The following is a 26644-nucleotide window of genomic DNA, read 5'->3' as shown; positions in this document are numbered from 1 at the left end:
TGTGGCTTCTTTTGGACTCAAGAATGGCACACTGAGGTATGATTCCAGCCACCTGGTGGGCACAAGCTGGAGGAAGCCCTACAAATGAGCAGTGGGGAAGAGAGATCACACAGGAAAGGTGTGAGAGAAGAACATTCTACCAGCGATGAGATGGGGAAGTGGTGCTCAGAGCCAGAATAAGTTGATTTTTAAAAGAAATTTTACTCCATGAGTATCCCAAACATGTGAAGCAGAATATGACAATTATATTAATGATAATAATTACTATTGTTGCTGAGGCCTTAGAAAGGCACCTAACACTGGGCTAAGTACTTTATAAGCCTATGAGGTAAGTGCTAGTATTATTCCCATTTTATAGATAGGGAAACTGAGCCACAGAAAGGTTTTAAGAGATTCCTAAGATCACTCAGCTTGGATATGGCAGACAAAGATGATGCCCACAGCTGCATGAGCCACAGATTCAGTGACTCATAGGCTCATGGTCTGCAGTGTGAATGGTGCCCCTAGAATTGGGCAATGCTCCTAAAGGCAGAGCAGGGATGGAGCCAGGTCTCCCCTATTCCATGGTCCACATCACAGATCACCAAACAATCCTGCCAATACTCAAAGCTAGATGCCTCACCTCTTCCAGTTCCTGTGCCCTTCCTCTCCTATATTGAATTTCTAATCTCAAACACATGAGGATTACATAAAATGTCAGGTGTCAGTCAAGTTTATGTGAAAGAAAAAAGAAAAGCGCAATGCTTTTCTCAATGTTTGCACGAAGACATGGAAAAAAAGACCACCCTGAGAAACAGGTGCCTGTAGAGGTGTGGGAAGAGAACTTGGACCAGGGGCAGGATCATGCCTGCACGGTGGCTGGCGTGCAAGTTGCATATAAAAGCAATGACCTCCATGGGCTACTTTCTTTCCTCATCTACCCATCCACTCACTGGAGTTGCAACTGCTTATTTCACACTGCTTCCCAAAGGTGTTTTCAGCATCGTCTTAACAATCGCATGTCAACACATTTTCTTTAAAATCAATTATAGGAAAGAGGCCACTAGAGAATGTGCTGTCCACCCCTCAGGGCTTCCCTCTAGCTACATTTCAGCCAGCAAGTTCTCGCAGAAAGATGGGCAAGTTTTAAAAGGACCCTGATTTAATATCCCAGAAATCTGGAACTGGAAAGAGTTGCTGAATGCCAAAAAATGCCAAGCAAGAAGCTACATCAAGCAATTTAGAAATAACAAGGCTGACCACTCCCCCAAGGAGGGAGATGGCTATTTAGCATTTCCTCCTCTCCCCAACTCCATGCACAAGCAATTACTCCAGGAAAGACAGACCGCGCCCCGTTGGCATATTCTCCCCCCAGACAAGCTTGCCTCCCTGACAGGCACAGTTTCCAATCAGAGTGTGAGCGAATGGAGATGAGCATGTTCTTCTTCCCTGGAGAAAAAGAGGTTCCATTTGCAGAGAAATGGAACAGGGTGGGGAAAGAGATGGTGAGAAGCAGCCTACTGTTCCCCAGGCAGGGTGAACAAAGTAAGTTACAGCCACTGTTTGAAAGTAAAAGCAGGAAGAAAACAGACACAAAGCTATCAATACCTCATCCCTTTGGGCACCAGCTCATGGATCACAGCCAGCGCAGGGCTGAGCAGGATGCCTGGTGGGCACCCACGGCTGCCGCTGTCAGGTCTGATGGATTGACGGACAGACAAATAGGAAATGCAAGCCTCGCAGCCAAGCCTGCCCTGGGTGGAATCACATTAAAATGCACACGGGAGATGCATGGCAGGGACAGAAAGGGAAAAAGAGAGCAACAGCCAGTCTGGGGGTGGTGTAAGAAAGGAGGGCCACGACTTGATGAGGGAGAGGAGGGAACTTGCCATTAGCCTGAACCATTCCCATGTCCATTTGGTCTCAAAGCCATCCCACTTCACAGTTATGGGAGGGTCAGATGAGAAAACACCATAAAAGAACAAAGACCCACCTCCCTACCTGCCGGGCAACATGCTTGCTATGTACTATGTGACTGTTGTCTCCTTTCATTATCTCAAGAACTCAATAAGGCAGGAATTATTATTCCCACCTCCCAGATGCGGAAAACAGAGGTCAGGTGTCTAGAGTCACACAGGTGGTAAAGCCTGGATTTGAACCCAGATATTCCCGATTCCAAAACGTATGCTCTTCGTCTCCATCCTGCTATTGTGGCTCTTGCAGCATCACCAGTTAAGGGCCCTCACCCCCCACCCTTCATGGTAGCTGGGCCGGAAATAGGGCACATATGCTGCCATTCCCTTCCATGCTCATTAATTATGAATTAATGATTGTGGCTCCTGCTGGGTCTAGACTCCACCCCAGGACCCTTCCGAGAGCAGTGCTTGTGAGCAGCCAAGGAAAGGAAAGACCAACCGTCAAGGAAAGGTGAGCAAAACTAGTCATACTCTTGGTTAAGACAGTGTGTCTGAGGTGGAGGGGGTAAGGAGGAAGAGTCTCCCAGGGAGAAAGGGATACTCCACACCTCCTTTACCTCACGTGTCCCCTTTCTCCATTCCTACAGCTGTTGGCCTCACTCAGGTGTTCATCATTTCCCCTGCACGGTTCTGTGGCCATGTGAATGCAAGCATAAATCCAAGCATGATCCTCTATAGCTCAAGGTTCTTCAGTGGCTCCCTACTACCCTGAGGCTGAGGGGACTCCTCCTCAGCAAGAAGACAAAGGCTCCTGTCCCCCTTGGCCACCTGGAGAATATCCTCCCAGCTTACAAGATTCATTCCAAGGACAGGAACAAACATACACCAAATTACTGATAGTGACAACTTCAAAAAGCTTCATATTAAAAGATAATAGGAGGGAAATTTTCAACTTTGTATTTATTCAGCTCTATATTATTTGATTTACTCTAAATATTTATCATGGCTTTAAAAACCGTGAAAAAGTTAAAAAGTAATAATAAAAGTGGGGAAAAAAATATCCAATTCCAGATACTCCCTCCCCAGCCAGGTAGATTAGCTCCCCCCTCCTCTGTGCCCCCACTGACCCCCCAAAAAGCAGCCCCAGCATCCAGAATTCTCTACTGTACTTTTGCTGTCCTGGTTTGATTTCATACTCCATGAAGACGGGAACTTTCTTTGACATCAGTGAACCTGAAGTGTGATTGCCACATATTATATACTTTTGGAAAAGGGGAACGGACACAGAATGAATGAGCGTGGATGAGAATAGTTTTCCGAGAAATTTCTCTCCACATGGTAGACCTCCTTACCCAGGATGATTGTGAGTCTGTGCAGAGGGTAAAGCAAGCTCATCAGAGAATTCTGAAGTTATGGAATTAATAACTTAAGTGAGACAAGATCAGCGTTACCCTGCAATCCTACAGGACACATGGCCCATTTTCCTTTAATAAATAAACAGTACAGGGAGAAAAAGGCCTCTGAAAGAGGTTTAAGATAACTAACTACAGTGTGTGGGTATTTTATGGATCTTAAAACAACTTTACCGACATTTTTGAGACAATCAGGGAAATTTGAACATGATGGAGTATTGGACAGTGTTAAAGAATTATCATTAATTTTGTTAAGTGTGATTATGGTACAGTGACAATACTATAAAAAAATTTAAAAGGCCATACTGAACATGGGTAAAATAATGTTTGAAAATTGTTTTAAAATACTCCAGCCTAAAGCAAAGCAAAGCAAAGTGGGATAAGTAGCTGAAACAAAATTGGCAAAATGTGTTACCAATTGTTGAAGCTGGGTGAGCATTATACCGGGTTCTTTATTCTGGTCTCTCTTTTTATGTATTTTCAATTATTTCCATAGTAAGGAGTTTTTTAAAAATAAATAAAGGCAGGCTCCTAATTCTTAAGAAAGTTTGCAGTCCATGAACTCAGTGCATCAGACTTGCCTGGTGCTTGTTAAAATGCAGATGGCCAGGCTGCTTTGACCCATTGAAAAGGGGTCAGTGCCTTGAAGCTGCCCTGTAACAAGTGCCCTACCACACCCCTCCACCCCACTTGCCAGCTCTAGCACACCAGTGCTTCTGATAAGAGGACTCAAGTGAGAAAGCCCATGCGTCCGATCTGCCAGCAACTGGTTCAGTAGGTGCCTGCTGTCCGGTGTCACAGCACCTCTTTCACTATCAAGAGTGCCTCAATTTAGACAAAGTATATAGTCACTCTTGCTAGAGGAAGCCAGGCTGTTTCATGTCCTCCAAGCATGCTGATCCCTCTGCTTGCCCCCGCCCTCCCCCCCATCTGCGGAACTCTTACCCATCTGCCAAGACCAGCTCAAGCATTCTTCTCTGATTATTCAAGGTGAGATTATCCCATCCTTTAAACCACTGACCCACCGGCCACCCAGAACACACAGCACTGCCCACCAGCTTCTCCACCTGGATGGTCACCCTTTCTTTCCTTGTCACTAGCTTGGGAACACCTTAAACACAAGAACCATGTCTGATTTATCTCCTTCTCTCCAATGCCTGGCACAGAATAGATGTTTGATAAGGTGTTGAACGAGTGAATAAAGAAACAAGTCATTGTGCCAGATGCTTCATACACACATCTGTGCTTATTTAAATTTTGATATATCTTCATGATGAACTGTTTAACTTAATTCAAAATAAATAGTGTGAAATCTGTAACATAGTGGGGGAAATGTGTTGTATTATGAGGGGAAAAAATCAGAATTCCAAATAATAGGTGGATACTGATTGCAACTGTAAGACCATATACATAATATTTTTTATGGGGCAACAAACAAAAGTTAGTGCATCAAAAAAAAAAGTAAAGTAGTAAGATCCTAGGTGGCTTAATCTCTACATTAAAAAGTTTTTTTCAATAAAGTAGAAAAAGAAAGAAGTAAAACTGGAGCTTCTAGACTACTTTGGTCTGATGGTATCTGGTGTACACCAATTACAACACCACCGTCCCAAGGCTCCCAGACAACTCTAAAAGGGGGAAAATCCTCCATTTGCCGACCCTGCAATGGGCAAGAGGGTGGAAGAATGGCAACAAATAATCTTTCCACAGAAGACTTAATAAATTTACACATTCTACCCACTCTACATACAGACCTGTGTGGAGAGGCTTTAAAGGAACAAAAAGCTAATAGTCTCTTTGCTTCATCTGCACTGCATACACTCAGGCCTTCCATTCACCCAGCAAGGAGACTGCTCAAGTATTAACAGATATCAATCTAATATACTGTGCAGCAAGCTCCATTATTTTCTTCTCAATCTCTTTCACCTGCCTCATCTCCCAGGGGCAGATTGGACAATATGTGGTAATTATATATTGATATAATGTGAGACCAGGTTATATGAGAACCCATTGCACTTGGCTCCCTTATTAACCAGCTAAAATGTGCTTTGAGGGATCCCTCTTTGCTCTTTAGAAATCTCAAGAGCCAAGCTCTTAAATTTTGTTGTTTGTGATTTACTCCTTGCTTGAAAAACTTTCCATGCAAAAGCAGATTCACACACCCAAGTTCTTCCAAACATACATAAAATTTTTCAGTAACTGAACTGCCACTGTAAAATTAAAACTAAATAGAAACAAATAAACTAAAATCTTTGGCTTCTTGGGTAGAAAAACAATTTGTCCAGCTGTACCAGAACTCATGTGTCCAGGGGCGAAACAGGCTTTAAGGCACAACCCTGGAGTGAAGGTTAATTTTATGTCTTGGCTAGGTTATGGTATCCAGGTGTTTGAACAAACACTGGCCAAGATGTTACTGTGGAGGTATTTTGTAGATGAGATTAGTTTCTACAATCAACTGATTTTAAGTAAAGATTATCTTCCATAATGTGGGTGGGCCTTACCCAATTAGGTAGAGGCCTTACATGCAAAGAACTGAGAGTACCCAGAAGAAGAAGGAATTCTGTCTCAGGACTACACTCTCCACTCCTCCCAGAGTTTTTAGCCTCCTGGCCTTCCCTACAGATTCACACTTACCAGTCCCCACAATCACGTGAACTAATTCCTCATAATCAATCTCTTAATATGTATTAGTATATATGGTAATATCTAATGTATATCATGTGTGTGATTACACGTTTGTACATGCATGCATACATGAATGTGTATGTTCATCTACCTCTGTAGTGCAAGTAAACACATGCATCATTACACATATATCCTGCTGGTTCTGTTTCCCCGGAGAACCTGGACTGGTACACCTGGGATGGCCCTCGCTCAGCAAGGTTCTCAAAGTCAGCATCCAACTTCTATAAACTGGCAACACCCAAACATGAGAAGAACTTTACTGAGCTGGCTGCCTGGTCACCTGCATATCTAGTTAGGGAAGAGGCAGCACTTATTAAGAAATGGTCATTTGGCCATGTCTGTGGGTCTTCAGAAGAAATAAATTACTTTTTCTTAATGAACATAGCTGTGGGTTTAGTGGTAGGTTTTACAAATACTAATGATAACAGCACTCAGGGAAGAAGCCACAGGAAAATGTGAATGAGTACCTCTGGGAATTTGAATGGTCTTTATTCTGTTGACTTCTCTAGTATGCTTAAGCAAAGGGAGCGAGAAAGAGGGTGAAGACATTTGTGGCAAAGGGCAGGGTTGAAAGCAAATGGTCAGCCGTGTGTCCCTTGGGGTATTCCTGGGATGAGGGTGATCCAAATAGATCTTAAATCTAAAAGGGAAGTAAGGAGCCCACCTATCCCACCTAGCGAGGGTCAGCCAGAATTTTCCCAGGTTGTTCTTTCATTCAACATATCCTAGGGGTAGGGCAATGTTCAATCCCAGCTGGGACTCAACCTCCCCAGACTTCTTGACTCAGGACTCCCTTATCAAAAGATGGCAAGGGGCAGATGCTGAGCAGAGAGTCCTTTAACTGGGGTCTCCAGCCAGCTCCACAGCCCAGCTGCCGGTCCTTAAGCAGGACTTGACCTCTCTGTGTCATTCCTAATCTGGAAAACAAGATGAGGGAGGTTATATGCCATCCAGTTGTGACAACTGACCATAACTGTGAAATGAACCCACCAAAACCAGCTGCTTTTCTCTAGCTTGTTCTTGTCTTTTTACCTGGCTTCTCTGCCAGAAGATATCCTGAGCTTGAGCCAAATGACTCTGCAGGGGAAACCAAGTTGGTTTCTGTCAGGTGGACTTGTGAAGGGCACAAGGAAAGAGAACTCTCCCTTGAAGGTGGGACTCTTCCGATCTAAAAATTCAAGTCCAGAATTCATTATCTAACTTCTTAAACACAACCTGTTCTACCACCACCCCTTAAAAAAAAAAACCAACCAGCCAGTGTAACTGTAGCAATAAAGTAATTAGGGAGGCACACTCCCTCTAAAAATGAAATGGCTGATACTGTAATTTCCAGTTAAATTCAATTACAGCCTAATTTCCTTTACAATAGATGACCCAGTTTAGGACAATATTCTCAGAAAAGAGATTATATGTGGGTGTAAAAATCTGCCCTATCTTAGGGAAGCAGAGAGACTATTTATTGGGCTCACCTAATTCATCCAGATATAAATGAGTGCAAGGCAAGTGGATAAAATACAACCCCACGGATGAAAACCAGCTGCTCTTACACCAAGGCCAAATCACTGAGTCTCTAACAAAAAGTAGTTCCACAGAGAACCGAGATTTGTTTGGTCAGATTTGCTGACCGAATTCAGGAGGGCAGCCTTGGACATTTTGGAGGAAGAGCTGGCCTGTGACTCTGCCCCTCATGGCTCACCTCCTACAAGGGCAGACCCCACCCATGGATCCTAGGATGAGGATGGGTGCTGCACAGAGCAGCTCCACACTCTAGAGGCCCATACAAATCCCTCATGCCTCAGGAAGCCCCCAGCAATCGGACAGGAAAGCTGGGAGGATGGATCAATGGACACTGTTAGACTTGCCCTCATTTGTTACCAAAGTTGCCTCAAGCTGAGCAACTGAGAAGTGCCATAAATGGGTGACAGAGAGGAGAAAGGAGCATCCCAATCCCAGGAAGCTAAATCATCCCCCAAGGACTCATTTAGCCACCTCTTCTTTCATTATTTCCCACAAAATAATGAATGAGTTACTCTCCAGGAGCTCAGAGTCTAGGAAAGAAGTAAATATGAAAACAGGCAATGCAACAGACAGTAATTTAATTCTAAGCAGAAGTACAAGGTGATACAAGTGGGCAAGACAGTAGAGAGGGAAGTTGGAGGAGAATGCTCAGGATGTTTACCAGAGCCCAGGACCTTGAAGCTAAGACCCAAATAAAAGAAGAAAATTAGAGGCAGAAGTTGGAGGGGGAGAGGGACCTGGACATCCCAAGCAAAGACAAGTGCAAAGGTTGCAGGCAGAGAGAGGATGGCTATTGGAGGAAAAGCAAAGGGATTCTGTGTGGCTGGGCATGGAGAGACAAGGCTACTGGTAAGCTAAGACTCGAGAGCGCAGTCCATGGGGCTTTGGAATGACAATGGAAAGTTTTAGGCAGATCAGTGGCAAACCCAGGTTTGTATTTGAGAACTGCAATGAAATGACACGATGTCTGGAAATACAAAAATTTGCTACTCAAGTAGAATATAAAAATACATTTTTTTAAAAAAGGAGGATTGATGAAAAATGGTGAACTACTGGATAACTGTTGAAGGCAGGTAATGGGTATATAGGAGTTCTATAATGGGCATACTATTCATGCCACTCTTATATAAGTTGAAATTTTCCAATGTAGAAATGTTTTTTTAAAGACTATGAATTGTGAAAAATAAGATCTGAAGAGTTTATATTAAATCTTCCAATTTTTTAATAAAAATGTATATAACCTAGCACATTTAGTCCAAAATAAGTGGAAGTGTATTTTTCCTACATTTAAGAAATATCATCCTGATGCAGGATGGACAGTAAACTGGAAGGAAGGAAAAGGAGATGGGGAGGCTGGGGTAAGATCCAGGTGATGGATGGTGGCAGAGAGAATAAAGGGATGGACTTAAAATATTGGGGGAGGTAAAATGGTCAGGACTCAATGATTGACTAGACCTAAATGAATCAAGCATTCTGTCATTCTCTCAGATTCAGGGCCACCCATTCTGCCCACGGCACTGCCAGCCACTGTGAGAGGATGAAAAGGCAGGTACCACACGAGGCAAGACGTCAGCACAGCTGTCTACAACAATAATAGGATGAAATAGGCTAACGGGACAAAAACAGCTTTGAAAGAGAATAAAAAGTAAAAGTTATAAGTAAACATTAGCTTAAAACATGCTGAAATGAAAATCAGTAAATGTGAAAAGTGCTGGAAAATAAATACGAATTTAACAGTGCACTTAAAACATTAAAACTATAAAAGATAACCAAGATATAATAGGAATATTGCATGATAAAAGAAAGTTAATACAACAAAATACAGATTAAAAGGCTAAATAAATAATATTAGCTAATGGAGCATATTAGAAAGATTAAGTAGTGAAGTAAAATAATTTAGAATGCATAAATTTGGCTAAAAGCATATTCTAACCAATGTGTAATGAAAAAAAACAAGCTGCAGTACTGAAGCCAGCAGAGAAGTGAGCCACTTGGGCCACCTGGTCAACCTTACCACCTGTCGCCACCCTGAAGCACTCAGCCCAGTCAGACCAAAGTACTTGCCAATCCCCAAATCCACCATGTTTTCCTTAAAAGGCATTGCTTAGAGGAGGTATGGATTTATGACCCTCAGAAAAGCCTCATAAAAATCCTCTTTAAACATCTGTCCCTCTCCCCAAAGCTTCCCATTCTCAACAGCTACCAAAAAGCTCTTTCTCACCACCCCTCCTCCTCCATTATCTATTCCATCCACACCAGCCTCTTCTGCTCCATTACCCATGTTTGTGATGGGGAACACTCTTTGTCAGGCCCATGCCCTGGAGAAGAACAGCCCGCCTTGAAACTCTGAACGCTCACATTGCCAAAAAGCACCCCTTGGAATTGAATGAACGAATGAAATTCTCTACATCTGACATATATACACATGGTAGGCTCCCCACAAGAATGAGTTCCTGGGGGAATCAAAGCATAGCCTTTCTCTAAAGAATTCCATGGCCTAGCTCAGAGCCCAGCACATGGTAGGTGCTCACGTAACATCTGCTAAAGGTAAAGAAATGCAAGGGAATGATTAGAATCCCTCAAGCTAAGAAGGGCAAGGTTCGATTATTTCACAGTGCAGGGTCCCTGAGAGTCAAAGCCCTGTCAGTCACTTATTGCATCTTGACTTTAACTTAGAGATCTTTGGGGCTCTAGACCTTCAAGTGAGCATCTTCATCTCCTCCCAAAGGCACACAAAAGTAATACCAGAGATGTCCTCACACAGGGTCTACAGCAACAAGGCAAGAATGGAAACAGCAGTGCCACGTGACCTCAGGGAGCCATGGCTGCTAGGCAGTGATCAGGAGGACTTGATGGAGGAAGGAGATTTGAGCCAAGGCTCAGAAGATGGTTAGGCTGTATGGATGGAGGGAGAACAAGGATGCATTCCTAGGAAAGGAACAGGATGTGAGCTAGAATAGAAAAAGACTATTTTAGCCCCACAACACAAAGTCTACCCCTTCCTTCAAGCCCCCAGGCAGAAAGCCAGCCACATAGTCCTCTACAGAATTATGTCAAGCATTGAGCAAATTCCTCAAACTCAATAGTGGGAGACTCTGCAGGAGCTTCTGGAAAGCCATAAGGCCAATCACTGATCTTGCAGCCAGATCACGTCTTTCTTTATGATGCATAAACCACTACTGGGCTTCTAGCATGCCTCCAGCATCAGCTTTATTTGCATTTTGGACAACCCTAAGTGTGAGAAGCCATTACACTCTATTCTCTGAAAGAATACAGCAATTCCAACTACCTCTTCCATAAGGCACTTTCTGTGACTAATAGACAATGGTAGTTTGCAGCATTATGGTCCTTATCAGGGATCTGCCTCACCTCTTGTAAGAGCTGGTTCTCGGTTCTCACAGTCATTTGGATTAGGCAAATCATTACATATACTTGCTACTACCAGGACAGTTGCTGACTTTTTATTTTTCAATTCCAGGGAGAACAAGAATATTCTCTGTCCAAACTTTAGAGATGCCTGGAGGGGAATTTTATCAGCTGTCCTGAGCTTCAAATTCAACTGGAAGAAGATGCCAGACTGGAATTCATCCTGTCTGTTCCAACAGAGATGCCAATACCATAGATATCAGATAGCAAATTGAGTGTGGGACAGCTCCAATGTAGCATTATATAAAGTAGTTGAGAACCAGCACCTGGGCTCTTGAGCCTCTTACCTAGCAGCCCTTATTTGCTTGGGAATATAAAACTTCGAGAGAGAAGAGGGGGGATGTGTCAAGTGATTGCTCTGAAGAGAACTATCAAGATGCTGTGAGAACTGCCTTACACCACCATGCGAACGGAGACTAGATGTGCTTGCTGCCACCTCAGTCCTAGGGAGGGGGCTTCCATTGGATCATTGGAAGAGCTTAAAGAGTGTCCAGCAACTGGGGGACACCATGGGCTGGAAAAAAGCTGGAGTAGCACGTGGCAGCAGGAAAGAGGGACATCTGGGTTTACAGGGGCAAAATATATACACTGAGGGAAAGCCAGACTAGATCCCTTTTTAAATCCTACCTGAAAAGAGTATAAGGGCCTAGGAAGTATAAGGCCTCCAATAATGAGATAATATGTGAAGAAACACTGAAGAACAGGGTAAGAAGATAGCACAGAAGTGGAAGAACTGCAGAGACAACATCAGTGGGGTTCCCAGGCAGAAGAATTCCCAGGGAGCCAGCATCAAGTGAAAGAGTCAGATAAATCATCTGCCTTATTAAGCATGAAGCATTCAAGGAAGAGCTTTCCTTTCCCTCCTTCTCCTTCTCCCTTCCCACCCTCCAACTCCAGAGGGAAGTAAGAGCAGCTATAGAGTACAAATGAGGAAAAGACAAAGGAAGGAGGACACTCCTCCTCTTTTGCAAAGGATCTGTCACAGTGGGATCCAGCTGCGAAAGGGACACAATCTGATCTTAATTAAAATCAGATATTTGATTGCCACTGGAATCTGAGTCTTCTCTGAACTGAAACATAACCACTGGATTATCTTTTACCCAACAATGAACAGAAAAGCCAGGGGAGCTTTTCAACTTTACATCATAGGGAAGGGAAATTCACTCCTCCACCCTCACTCATAATCAATAATATTTAAGGGGGCAATGAGAGACAAAATAAAGTTGCATTTGAGGAGTTTTTTTGGGTTTTTTTTTTTTTTTTTTTAGGTTTTATACCTTTGGGCCCATGGATTATACATCTAGAAATTATCCTAAAATGAAATCCTTTTAGATTGTACTATAGTTCAATCTACACAACACCAAACTCAGGCCTCCCGCTCTTGCCTGCTCTATAGTAAAGACATAAAAGGTAAAGTTTCACTGTTGCAGCCTCTCTTACAGCTAGGGGTGGTCACTGTGGCACAGTTTCTATTCAATCATAGACAGAGATTGACAAGAGCTGCCCTTGGGTCTTCTACCTTCTTCCTGCAGTAAATGCAACTAAAATGGGTAGAGCTGCAGCCACCATCTTAAGCTTTTGAGGAAATAGCCAAGAGAACTGTAGACACCAGGAATGACATCTTGAGCCACTGAACTCACCACCTACCCCCTTTCTCTAGACCTCTTGTTAGGTGAGAAAAAAATAAACTATTTAAGACACTACAGCTGGGTTTTCTGTCACTTAAGGCCAAATGTAAAACTAACCAGTAAGACATTTTCAGACACACACATACCTACTTCTTTGTTCACTGGGCTGCTATGATAAATACCATGCAATATAAGTTTTCCTGGCTGCTAAAATAAATACCATAAAATGGGTTGGCTTAACAACAGGAATTTATTGGCTCACCACTTTCCAAAGCTAAAAGGCTTGCTTCGTCCTGTGGTATCTTCTTTATGGCTGACCAGCAATCTTTGGGTTCCTTGGCTTTTCACATGGCAATGCACATGGTAGCACCTTCTCCTTTCTCTGACAAGTTCCACTGACTTTAGGCTTCTGCCTGCTCCCGTGGCTTTCCCTTCTATGCCCAATTTCCTTTGCTTACAAGGACTTCAGCTATATTGGATTAAGGTTCACCTTCATTCACTGTGGGCACACCTAAACTAACAACATAGGTCCTGTTTACAAATGGGTTCAAACCTATAAGACAAGGGATTCAGACTGGAACTTGCCTTTTGAGGAAGAAATGATTCAATCCCTAACAGCTGGCTTAAAGAACAAGCATATACTGTCTCATCGTTTCAAAGGCTAGAAGTCCAAAACCAAGGCATCAGTAAGGGCAAGTTTTTTCCCAGAAGTCTACTTGACTTCATTCTGGTACTGACTTGCCACAATACTCAGGATTCCATAGCATGCATTTCTGCCTCCCATTATATGCAAACTCTTGCTCGCTGTGTCTGCTCTTTCAGTTTCCACTGACTTGCAGCTTCTGGCTCCTCCCTGTGGTTTTTCTGACTTCCAGTTTCTTCTCTTTATAAGATGTACGGGAGCTGTGGCAGCCTCTGAGGCAGTGATCTCAAGGAGAGCCACCACCATCTCAGCCCATGGGGTCCCCAAGGATGGCTAAGGAGCAGCAGCTGCAGCACACGGCAGCGAGGCAGCAAACTGGAATTCCAGCACCACCTGCCTAGAGCTGATCTAGAGGAGATGTTTCGGGGTGTGCCAATAGCCTGTGCACCTGCACAGCTGTGGCAAGCTCCTGCCCAGCAGCCCCAGGGTCAACATGCACCTGGTCAAGAGCAGCCACCTGCAGGATGGTATAATAAAATCCAGCATAAGGGAAAGGTTTGAAAACTTCACCAAAATTCTATTATCCAATTGAAGGATGCCCAGGAGGTCCTGACAGAACATTTTCTCAATTCCCCCTTGCAAAACAGCACTTTATGAAAATGCATGCTGAAAAGAAGCATAAATGTCAGTGCAGCAATTCATACGGTAATGAATGAGACTTGAAAAGACAAGGATGGATTGTGACAAGACCTTACAGTGCACACGTGGCTGCCCTTACCCAGCAGCTCTACACTGCAGTCACACATCTTCCGAACTGGCCCTGGAATCCCTGTGAGCACAGGGACACACCCAGCAAGAAAAGGAAAATGGAGAACTCCATGAACAACCCAAAGTTGTCAAATAAATGAATAAATACAATCATTGATAAACCAACCTTTAGATCAGACAATTAAGAACTAGAAAGTTCACAAACAAAGCTAATAGCTTCTTTTGAAGACTCTTTGAGCTCTAATGCCAGAAAATAGACCCTGAAAACACCCCCATGAGAGCCTCAGAAGTTGCTTTTACCCGCTCACAGTGGCTTTGTTAAACTGTCTGTTCTGCAGTTTTCTCCTCAGCTCGTCTTTGTGCCTAACACAGCCGATTCCTCGGCCCAATCCGCGGTGGCAGGTGTGCACCATCAGAGCTCTGCCACAGGTGCTGTTCACTCACTTCCCCTGTCCGTAGGAGCCCCGATCCTTTGCCTGGATTCAGAGGCTTGCTCTCTTATGGAAAGCCTGCCTCTCTCAAAAACTGTGAATCCCGTCGCTATTGAGCCGATGCGTACAAGTGTTCAAGGGAACTTGGATAAAAGTCCACCTACTACTTTACATCAACCAGGGAGCATACCAGAAGAACAGTCCTTCTTCCATCAGTGTGCAGACAGATGTGTCTCATGCCTCGGCAAGCTTCATGCCTTCTGCACAGTGGGCTTCCCCAGACTCCTCAGTACTGTCTTTTTCTCACTGATTTGATGTTTGGTTCTCAAGTTTCACTCCCCTTTTGTGTTCATACAGAAACATTATTACCCAGTTCTAAAGTAACTTCATCCATGGTTGCTTAGACTGATGCTTTTTTAGATGCTGAGGTGGGATCGCCAGAGAAACTCAAACCATGAAGTACAAAGTTCTACAGATAACCAGGTACATGTGGACCAAGCAGTAATGTGTGCAGACATTTTTGAGAATGTCCATCCTTCATAGAGGGTTTCTACAGATAATATTATAAGCAACGGTTTGGTAGCAGAGACTGGAACTCGTGGTTTGTTACCTCAGAATGACACTGAGACTTTCAATCAAGATATTGAGAAATCTGTACCAATTATAAACTTCAGGGAACAGAATAGTGTGCTTGCTTCACCAAACATGATACATAATCAGACCCAAACCATAGCTTTGCTAAGTGAATTAGAAAACATCTTGTCATGTACCCTGCCAGGTCAAACATTAGATAGTTGCAGTCTTTTGTCTGACATGAACACTGGACCTGACACACAGCTCCCATCTGGCACAATCCGGAATCCTGGAATAGATTTTGATATTCAAGAGCTCCTTTCAGCCTCAAATATCCAAACTCAAAAGAGAGTGAACTTAGCCATATGCACACTGAAGCAGTCTTGGAATAGGGATTCCAAACTGAATTTTTACTTGCAGATGCCTCGTTCAGTCCTATAATTGTATGGAGAAATGCTAACACTTTTGGTCTTAAAATGTATGCTATGTAAACACAGATAGTTATATTTCTTTTTGACAGTAGTCCTCATCTGCCTCTGGGCACTATTCTGAAATACTTTGAAATGGGTAAATGCATATATCCCGGGCAGATGACCTCAACTGAAAGAGTTTGCTCTGGTCACAGATGCCTATGGATATGGGTTTCAAAACAAACAAAACCATAACCTAGAATTTTATTTTGATTGAGAATCATCACTGCCTTAATGTTAAACATTTAAGTTCCCCTAATAAAAGAGAAATGCACATTTGTTTATGTGGTTTTTTTGTAAATATAAATGCATTGATCTATGGTTTAAAAAAAAAATCTTGTGTTTCTGTGTCAGTGTTGATCCAGGAAATAGAGTTATTTGCAGAAAAACAGAGCATATAGTAGAGTTCTTCATGTATAAGAACTGTTCTGACCCAAAGCCTTAGTTGCATGAATTGTTCTAAGGGTATTTGTAAAAGTTGAAATTCAGTGATTAAAAAGAAGAAAGATGGAAGGCAGAGCCACAGTGATTCAGTGGCAGAATTCTCCCCTGCCATACCAGAGACCCAAGTTCAGTTCCTGGAGCCTGCCCATGCCGAAATAAAGGAGAAGAAAGAAGCAGAGTAAAAAGACCACTATGATTCAGCTGGGCCACATCTTAACTAAAAATATCATTTCCAAAAGATCTACTCACCATAAGTTCACACCTGCAGGCAGACATATTAAGATTAAGAACATGCCTTTTGTTGGGGTACATAATTCATTCTACTTCACATATATTAACACACATGTACACAAAGGAAAAATTAATAATAGGAGATACCCTGAAATGTGGCAGTGGTGGGATTGTACGCCATTTTCATTTTCTTCCATTTTTCTTGTTGACGTTTTCTAAATTTTCTATAGTGAATAGACATTGCTTTTGTGATAAGGCAAAAAAAAGTTATCAAAATACGTTTTGATAGCGAGGCTCTTCCTGTGCTCGCTGAATTGTAGACGTGGTTATTGGTCCTCAAAGAGCTTTGTTCCATGGCTGGTTTGACACATCCTTACCACAAACTAAGTCTGTGAAGATGAAGCCCAGGCAAGACCAGTTAAAATTCTACTAAAGGGCAGGCCACGGTGGCTCAGCAGGTAAGAATGCTTGCCTGCCATGCCCGAGGACCCAGGTTCGATTTCTGGTGCCTGCCCATGTAAAAAAATAAATAAATTTAAAAAAATAATAAAATAAAATTCTACTAAGATAAACTGAACACAAAGTGATAAAGGTCAGATGTATCAGAGAGAAAAGGGCAGATGTTTCTAACATCTTAGGTGAAATCTGCAAGGCCTAGTGATTAACAGGTGTTAAAGGAGTAAACAGAGAGACAAACCCAAGGACAGCTGAGTCTTTGAGCTCAGTCCCTGTCAGTAGAGTCACTGACAGAATTAGGGGAGTTGGGAAAGAAAGCCCCTTCCGGGGCAGGGAGAACTCAGGAAGAGAGTTTTGAACATGTAGAACTTACAGTGGATGGTGGGACCTCCCAGAAGAAAAATCCAATAGGCTGATGATAGTCATCACCCTGTAGGCCTTTATTGAGCACCTAATGTATGTGAAGAATTTTGCCAATCACTAAGCTACAGAGACAAAAAGATACGGCACTAGCTCTATCTACTCAACAGCTGGCAGTGAAGAAGGGGAAAAGAATGTAAGCTCCAACCATCCGGAAGAACACTAAAAAGAGCTATCATTAACAAGAAGGAAGGACAATTCATTATCAGAGACGATTTCACAAAGAAGGCAATGCTTGAGCTGAGCTGTGAAGGATAAATATTTCAAGAGACGGAGGCAGAGAACAGACTTACAGATTGAAGAAAACACATAAGCCAAGGCCTGACGATGTGAATGGGCATCCGTGCTCCCGTGTGAGGAGCGCACAGAGTTTGTGGGATGGTGTGATGGGACTCAGAGCAGGACCAGGTGGGAGGAGGATGTGATTACTAAGCCAAGGAAGCCAAACTTTCATCTGTAGCCAGCGGGGAGCCACTGATAAAAGTCTAAGAGGGCAGATACATGATCCTAATATCCAATATTAGTATTTCCAATACCTGTAATTGGAAAGATAACACTGGATGTGAAGGTTGAGCTGAAGAGATATGGTATTAGAGGGAGGGAACAAGTTACTAAGCCATGTAACCTCCCAGGCAACAGCGAAGAAAGACCTGAACTGGTGCAGTTCAAGAGAATGTTGAGGAGAGACTGGACAGACATGAAGTGATAGGACTTTGTGACTAACTGGGTGGGTTATTGAGGAAGAAAGAGAAAGGAGCAGAAAAATGCTATGGTTTCTAGCCTGGGTGCCTGGGAAGGGGAGGTGGGTACTAGGGAAGACAGGAGGAGAGACTAGTGGGGCTGGAAGAGAGGGAACTGGGTACACGTAGACATGTGGAGTCTGAGGAGCCAGGAGGCATCGCCTACAAGCAGCTGAAAATTGGTATCTGGCATTTAGGGTGAGAGGACAGAGCGAGTATAAAGGTACAATGTGAAAACCAGGGAGGCGTGTAGGACAAGTGGGCCAAATCCAGAGAGAGTAATAAGAATCTTGTCTATTTCTGCAGTGTTTCTAATTTACCAAGCATTCTATCTTTGAGTCCTCATAGCAGTCCTGTGCAGTCTGCATTTTATTATTATTCCCAGGTTACGTGTAAAGAAATGAAAATGCAGAAAAGTGCTGTGTATACCATCAACTGCTCACCATGGCAGCCCAGGCCTGGCCCCCAGGTCTTCAGACTTGTCCGGTGTCCCTAAGCATGTTCAGGGGGGAGTGGGGGGCGCACCTCTAGTGATGACTCAGGTGAGTCGTCAACATCTAGAGAGGCACAGACACCCCTAGGGAAGGAAGCCCAGGACTCAGCCTTGGCGAAATCTCAGGTGAGGAACAGACAGGCTTATGTTATGCACAGGTGATACAGGCAGGGGCCTATCACAAGACCTGCCTTCCACCTGCCACCCCAGAGTCACCCCCTTGGAGTTGAGGAATTACCTTAAAGTCAATGCAAGACCAATAATTTATTTATCTGGTTGTATCAGTCAGGATATATATATATATATATATATATATATATATATATATGCACACATATGATGTGTGTGTGTGTGTACAGACACATAAAGAGATTTCTTGCCAGGAATTCATCTCTCAGATGATCAGGACTGTCTAAGCAAATGCAAAACCCGTGGAGCAGGACAGCAGGCAGGGCAGAATGACGCTGCAGTCCACAGGCAGAATCTCTCCCTCCTCAGGGTAACCTCAGCTCTTCTCTTAAACTTTTTCAACTGATCTAATCAGACCCACCCAGAGTATCTTGGATAATCCTCCTAACTTAAAGTCAACTGATAAGAGACTTTAATCAAAGCTACAAAGTACCCCCATACATTGAGTCACATTGGCCTGAATAACCGGGGACTAAAGCCCAGCCAGGGTGGCACATAAAGCTGACCTTACCCCTGGATAACTCATATTATCCACCACCTTCAACACAGGAAAGCTCCCTCAAAGGCCCGTCCAGAGCCCAAGGGAGACATGACTAGCCACGGGGGAAGGAGGGAGAATCTCAGCAGACGGTGCTCAGCAAGCCCACCAGCTGTCACAGGCCAGCGTGCCTCCTACAACAAAGCCCTCACCTTTGCTCACTTGAAACTTCTACCCCCCTTTTTAACCTGAAAACTTGTACTCGATCAGAAACTAAATCGGGCTGTATATCTGCTGCAAAGTCATTGTCACTGCCCCAAGCAGAACGAATGCCTCCCTGGTACTATAATCATATCTCTACCCTCTGAATATGGTGCTACAATTATTTTGTCTACATTTTTATCTCCTCTTGTGAGCTCCGCAGGGGCCTAACAGATCTCCTGGTGACCGAGGCACCTATTGCTGGGCTTTGAAATCCATTGGAGTATTGAAGTCAAAGCCACCTTGCAGCCCATGATTGGATACAATGAGGCTATTAAGGCAGATTCATTCCTGGGAGACAAAGGGCTCCTTTGCTACCCAACTTTGGTTGAAGGGCTCCCCGATGGCTTTGCCAAACGTTCCTTAGCATGGTTTCCACCCAATCTTCTCTCCTTCAATGAAAGTCAGACCAACAGCTCTCTCCCTATTTTCCATCCCACATGCATTTCTCCTAACAAATCCTCGCATATTTAATCCCATCGTGGTGTCGGCCTCTCTGAGGTCCTGAAGTAACATGGCCTTCTTGAAGGAAGAGATCATGTCTTACTCTCTTTATATCCCCAAGCCCCTGGTACCTAACTGCTGTCCGGTAAATGTTTGACAAATGAATGAACAAATACAGAAATAGCAGAATCCATGACTGAACATAGACAGAAATTCCTACAAAGACTTTTTTTAAGGTAATAAAAAGAAGAGCAAAGCAATTGCAAACAAAAATATCTCTTCTCAGTCTTGCCTCTAGTCAGCCCAACTGCTTCCCCCAGTTTATCTAAATTCTTTATTTTTCAACCAGTTGCTCTAGCAAAAACTGACACAGCCTCTTAGTGCTTCCCCAACATCCTCTGTGACTCAGTGCCTGCACTAAAGCTCTTTGCTAACAAGGCGGTCCCAGGGTGCCTGTGAGACACTCCTGTTGTCAGAATGACAGACAGATGGTTTTCCAACCTGACAGATGGAGCCAGTGTACACACATCTCGGTCCAGGTATACGGTGAGTCAAAGCCTCCAGAGCACTATGAGGCCTTCTCCTACAGACTTACCAACTATTTCAGTATCTTTGTCTTATTTCAAAAGCCAAACTGAATCTGCCATAGCCAGAAGTTTCCAGATTTAGCAGATTTATGCTAGGCATGCAGGGATCCAGGAACTCATTATGACAAAGAAGGTCATTTGTTCAGTAAAACCACAAAAGCATAAATGAAAAGAGAAACCAATGAGCCACATGGCAACAAAGCATATAAAACAGCAGGAACCACACACACTCCAGTCCCATTAGGAAAATAGGAGGTAATTAAAGGAAAAAACAAACGGCTTTAATGCTTTCAAGTGGAATGGCTGCAGTGCCTCCATGAGTCATCTTTTCTGAAAATGAATTCACTTATTTCCAGCAAGCTACGCAAAAAAACATACATATATATGGATGTATATAAAGAGGCCTAGGCTTCTTTCTCAGTTGCTCAGATGCAGTGTTAATTAAGTCCAGGCCAGTAGTTCAGGTCCTATGTGGCCTGGGTAGTTTCACCAAGGAAATTACTCAATGCAGGACTCCAGGCTACACCACTGAGTTAGGTCCACTCCCCTCTAGGCTAGTACTGGCCAGAGGCATCGTAGGTGAATGAGCAGACAGTTTGCTGCTTCCCCAGTATGGGAAAAGCAACACAAAGCCTATATCCTTTACAAATGGCGATTGATTATCCGTCAAAATTATGCCTGTATTTATGCCATGCCTCTCTTACCAAGTATGTACCTCCAGTAAAATGTGAACCCCAGGAGGCACAGGTTACCCCTGGCCCTAAGCTGAGGTGTTGGCGGGACAGCCCACGTAGAAGGGGATGTGGGGGGGGACCAAGAATTTGAAGGTCAAAGGGCATAATATGTGGTATAGTCAAAAAGAGTCTAGCAAAGTACCTTCCCTGGAATAACCACTCCATACACAGTGGCTCTTTTTTTTCTATACCCCATCACTACATGCATAATTGGGCTGCACCAGAAAGTGTTTGGCTACTCACCCTCTGACTGAAAACTTCTGGGGATGGGGAAAGACATAACAGCAGATCCCACCACCATAAATTATCCTAGGATAATCCCCACTGATGGCTCATGCCTCTATACACAGGCAGAAGGACCCCTGGATTATAAGTGAAAAGTCCTGGGTCAATTGCGCGGCCTTGAAAAAAAAGCACTTACTCTTCCTGGGCTCTGGGGTTTTATCACTTATAAAATTAGAATAATGTCTTTTCTCTACCTCTTTTATAGAATTATAATGAGAAACAAAGGAGAAAAAAATTTAAATTGCTTTTAAAAGCATAAATTCTAAGTATACCTAAATAAGTTAAAGAAATCAATAGCTTTAATTAAATCAGAGAGTATAGTCTTTAGGTATACATAGAAGAAAACAGATCAAAATGGTTAAATATCTGTTATCTCTAAGTGGGAAAATAAAGGTGTTTTTCTTTTGTTATATTTAGATATTTTCTCTATTTTTCAATAATAAGCATTGTGATATATAGAAAAATACTCAAAAACAATTTTGTGGGTCAGTCAGATCCTACTTTCTCACTAGGCTTGTCCTTCTGGACATATTATTGTTCGGTTTCTAAGTATTGCACTTAAGAGGGTGGGCAAAGGAAATAAAAGAAGGTCAGCTTCAAACCAATCAATTTCTGCTACACGTTAGCAGCTCCTTTGAAAAAAATTCGATAGAAAAGGATGGCTGAAACCTTGTGGCTGAAATGAGGCTTAGACTGCACCTTTGCATTTCAACTACTCAGGCTGTCCTTGTTCCCTGCTACTGATTTAACTCTGCCACGCGGCTTCATCTCACTCGGGAAACCCATATGGTGTTGTTGTAGCAAAAATTGCTTAAAAGAAAACAAACTGCTCACAGATCCTCGAATAAGATGCGTGATGCGGAAGTTTATGCTTATGTGGTTTGTAAAGGAGTAGTGCATCCGAAAACCCAATACACCAGCAATGGGCCATCTGATTTATTACTGAGATAAGAAAACCACAGCTTTATTACCGAGCAAAATATTTTTAAAGTCCCTATTGTGTGCCAGGCTCTGTGCTAAATGGAATATAATGATGACAAAGACAGATGCAGTCCCCAGAACCTATCACATACCAGAGGCCCCCAATAAACAACTGTTGAATGAACATATCAGCATCCTCTGCCTCTCCAGCTGTCCTCTCACCTGCAAGCGTGGGCAGGGCTATCCCTGAGGAAAAGGGGCAGGTGACCAGGGGTGTGAGCCAACTGTATGCTTTTCCCCACCAACTCCACTACATTAAACATAGGGAAGAAAGAAACCATTCTGTAGCCCTATAGAATCTAATTAAAACAAAGAGATGCAAGAGAGGAAGAAATGTCTCAAACGCTAAACTGAACATCAAAGGTAGACAGGATATTAGATGATAACAAGGAATTACTGGGTTTTTCTGAGTCATAATGTTGTGCCTATGTATTTTTTTTAAGAATTCTCACTGCATGCTAGAGCATTTAAAGATGAAGTGACATAAATCTGGTATTCTTCCTAAAATAATCTGACCTGAGCCCTGTTGGAAATTGAAAGTTAGGACACAGGGCTAAGAGACTGGCCACGTGTTGATAATTATGGAAGCTGGGAATGGGGACCAGTGGTTCCCAGACTTGTCTGTACCCTGGAACCACCTGGGGTGCTCAGAAGTACTGGTCCTGTGTTCCATTCCCAGAGACTGTGGTTCAAATGGTCACGGAGGAGGACTTGGCATGGGCATTACTTAAAGATCCCCTAGAAAGTCTAATACGCAGTGTTCTAGTTTGCTAGCTGCCAGAATGCATCACACCAGAAACGGATTGGCTTTTAATAAAAGGGGATTTATTTTGTTAGTTCTTAAGAGGAAAGGCAGCTAACTTTCCACAGAGGTTCACTCTTACATGGGAAGGCACAGGATGGTCTCTGCTGGCCTTCTCTCCAGGCCCTTGGGTTCCAACAACGTTCCCCGGGGTGACTTCTTTCTGCATCTCCCAAGGCCTGGGATGAGCTGCAAGTGCTGAGATAATGAATGTCAAGCTGCTTAGGCCATGGAACGTTGTGCTCTCTCATTTAAGCATCAGTCAATTAAGTCAACTGTCCTTCATTGCAGCAGGCACGCCTCCTAGCCGACTGCAGATGTAAATCAGCAACACGTACCATTGGCTCATGTTCGTAGCAACAAAACTAGGTATGCTCACCTGGCCAAGTTGACAACTGACTCTAACTACCACATGCAGACAAGTTAAGGAGCCCCGGGGTTACATTATTCTTTCACATATGAGTATGTTCAATAATTTGCAGATTAAAATGTTATTTTTAAGGCAATGGGGGCAAAAAGGCAGTTAAGTATTTGAGGGGGGAGGAGGTGCAAGGAACAGGCAGCTTCCCTCTCTCCCCACTTTGTCCGAGGGTGGAGGACTCAATGGTTTCCTTCCAGTTCTTTGGACCCAGGCTCCCACTGCCAGCCGCTGTCTCCCCATTTCTTGACTCCCAACACAGAATGGGGCCCACCTACGATGGAGCAATCTCGACCCTCAAGCTCCTGGAAGGAGCCCCCAAGTGTGCCCTTCCTCCTGAGTGTTCAAGTGAGGCTGGATCTCAGAGTGAAAGCCTCCTTTCCACCCACCCTCTTTACTTTACCACACCTACCACCCCCATTTCTCCTTTAGCTCCTTCTCTGTGCAAGTGAATTATCCTCCTTCGCCCTCTGCCAGGAAATCAAGGCCTGGGCCTCAGAGCAGCCCCCGATTGAATGTAATCAGGCCTGATGGATGGATGGATTTTTCCCTACTCATTTCCAGTAGGACCTGCAAGTCCCTCTTCACCTGGGTGCCCAAAGACCCCCATGGACAGGCCCATCTCTCATCTTCCTTTCGGGATAATGCTTCATTTTAACCGAATGTCTCAAAAGGTTTTATGGTGATCATTGTGGGATGTGATTTTTGTTCATGAAAATGCTTTTAATATAGTACTCCAGGCCCACAGTCCTTCCCACAATACTTTCCTATTACTTGCGAGGAAATGTACTTCGGAGGAGGATTTGCACTTGGTTCTCAAAAATGAGCCAAATGTGGCTGACAATCACAGCCCTGCAAACAAACTAACTTCAGCCTGCCCAGACGTGCCTCCCTGGCTACAGCCAGGACTACATCATTTCAAATGTGAAAGGAAACCCATGCCACCCTCAAAAAATGAAACAAAAGACCCACTGGACCTTAGACACCCTTGGTTCCATCCACACGGTTCTAAAAAGGTTTCTCTTTCCTTCATTCTTCTTTAGTTGAGCCCTTCTGAGATGCCTATCATGTGTGGGGTGGGAGGGGCTGCCTGCGAGGACATCTCGGCTCTAGAAGGGAAGGAAATAACAGACATTAAGTGCCCACTCTGTGCCAGGCACTATTCTGAACACTTCCTAGCAGGGGCTGCACACCTCAAAGCCATGGGGACAGGAAAGGAAAGTGAAGAAGGGAAGCAAATAGTGCTGGGTATCCATCGGGCACACACCCTACCAAAGAAGGCAGACTACTTAGCTCCAGACAACCGTTTCATGCTGAAATATCACCTCAGTGTAGCCAAGTCTAATTTTTCCCAGATGCACTGGAAACCTGGAATTACAGTGGAATCTCTCCATTTTTAGATGATAAATGAGTCAATTTTAAAAAAATCACTGCAGCCAACACTGCACACTTCGAACCACATGTGCCTCTGGACTAAAACCTCAAATGCTTTATTCATTCATCTCTCTCTCCACACCTCCCCTGAACATATAGACTCTCACCAACCCTGCCTCTGCCTGTTGCCCCTCTTCCTTCTCCCTTCCTTCCTGGACCAACTTGAACCCAAACTTTGGGATCGAGTTGACACACCATCTCCTCCGGGAAACCACCCTTAGTGCATGCCCCAGGGTGCCAGGGCAGCCGCTGGACCCTTCTGTTAGCATGCTCCTACCGAATGAAAGCATCTTCCAACTATCTGTCTCCCCACTTGATATGGGGGTGGGGGTGGGGGGGTGGGGGAACTATATCTAATTGTCTCACCTCCTCAGAACCCAGCCTATGCCTGGCACGTAGTAGGTCTTCAATGTATGTTTGTTGAATGAGTGAGTGAGCGCATAAGCCTACATTTCCTGTACTCACCATAACCCCCATGATGCTGGTGTTCTTGTCCCCATTACACAGAGGATGGGTCTAAGCCTTAGGACACGGAACTTGCTAGAATCTCCCAGCTGTGAAAAGCCAAGCTGGATCCCCTACCCAGTCTAACCTCTCAGCCTGTGGTCTCTGGGCTGCACCTTACTGTCTCCTAGCTTGTCATTTTTCTTCTTCACAGTAACCGGGAGCCCTGAATCAACTGCAAACATTTTGCACCTACTGAAAACTGTAGTCCCAGCTTGCGTTACAAAGGAGCCACCTGTGAAATTCACATAAAAAACACTTGAACGTGAGGTCAAACCACACACTGAGATATTTAGTGTCGTGGACCAACATGACTAATCACTGGCTGGGTCAAGGCCTGAAGGGGATCAACAAATCTGTATTTTTAAACTGCCCACTAGCCGACATCTGGTGGGTGTTAACTGGAGTCCCGTCCCTCCCCCACCCCGCTTAGCTGTGAGGAGTTTTCAAACACAAAGCATCTCCCATTCTGCCTATGTCCTTGTCATTATTTGAAGTAAAACATCCCCAAAGAACGGTTCCCCCTTTTCCTGACCACCCCAAAACTCGCGCGCACACTCAAACTTCCGCCTTTTTTTCAAAGAGATGCTCGTGAGACACCAAAAGTGACGGAGGCTCTGGGAGGAAGTGGGAGTTTGCTCAAACCTTTCGCCTGGGAATAAGAGCACCATTGCTCCGGGAAAACTTGCCCGCAAGCTTTGCTTCTAGCCTGGGCATCAGCGGGAGCCGCCTGCACAGCGCCAAGGCCAGGGGCCCCCGCACACCGCTTCCGCGAACTGCTTCCGCGCTCCAGGCCGCGGGCCGCGCGTGCCTGAGCTGCCCGAATCCGAGTGCCTGGCCTGCCACCTCGTGGACACTACGAGTAGAGCATCCTGGTGGGCGAGCTCCAAAAGCCCTCTGTTCCCACAGACGATCACCTCCCCGCTGTGAGACAGGGCAGCGAGAGTTGGGGATATAGATGAGAAGCAGACCCATTTGGCAAAATTGAAGAGAACCCACGAGGAGGTTTGGAGGATCGTTTGTTCTCCGTGTAAGACTTTATCAGGAATGGTGCACGCTATTAAATGTCTTAAAGCCAAATCACAGATGCATTTTTAAAGATGGTGCCTCCCAAGGCTTCTTAAATTTGGGTAGGCGTCAGAACCTCCCAGGGAGATTTTAAAAATATAACTGCCCCTTCCCACCGCCCCCCATCCCAGTCTATTCATTCAGAATCTATAATGTCCGGATTCCAGCATCTTTAACTTTAACAGGCTGCCCAGGTGATTCTGATGCACCACAACGTTTGAGAATCACC

General features: G+C 44.1%; 1 long non-coding RNA gene across 1 annotated transcript; it reads right to left on the bottom strand.

The window, feature by feature from the left end:
• Positions 1-22856: 22856 nt before the first annotated feature.
• On the bottom strand, positions 22857-26132 carry LOC143676282 (uncharacterized). The gene is made up of 3 exons (XR_013171971.1): positions 25993-26132; positions 24387-24518; positions 22857-23302 (listed from the first exon to the last, which is right to left on the bottom strand). It is a non-coding gene; the product is annotated as an uncharacterized LOC143676282 (long non-coding RNA).
• Positions 26133-26644: the final 512 nt, after the last annotated feature.

The sequence above is a fragment of the Tamandua tetradactyla genome, chromosome 3 (genome assembly GCF_023851605.1).
Source record: "Tamandua tetradactyla isolate mTamTet1 chromosome 3, mTamTet1.pri, whole genome shotgun sequence".
NCBI classification, from domain to species: Eukaryota; Metazoa; Chordata; class Mammalia; order Pilosa; family Myrmecophagidae; genus Tamandua; species Tamandua tetradactyla.
This window is presented reverse-complemented; position numbering and strand designations above follow the sequence as displayed.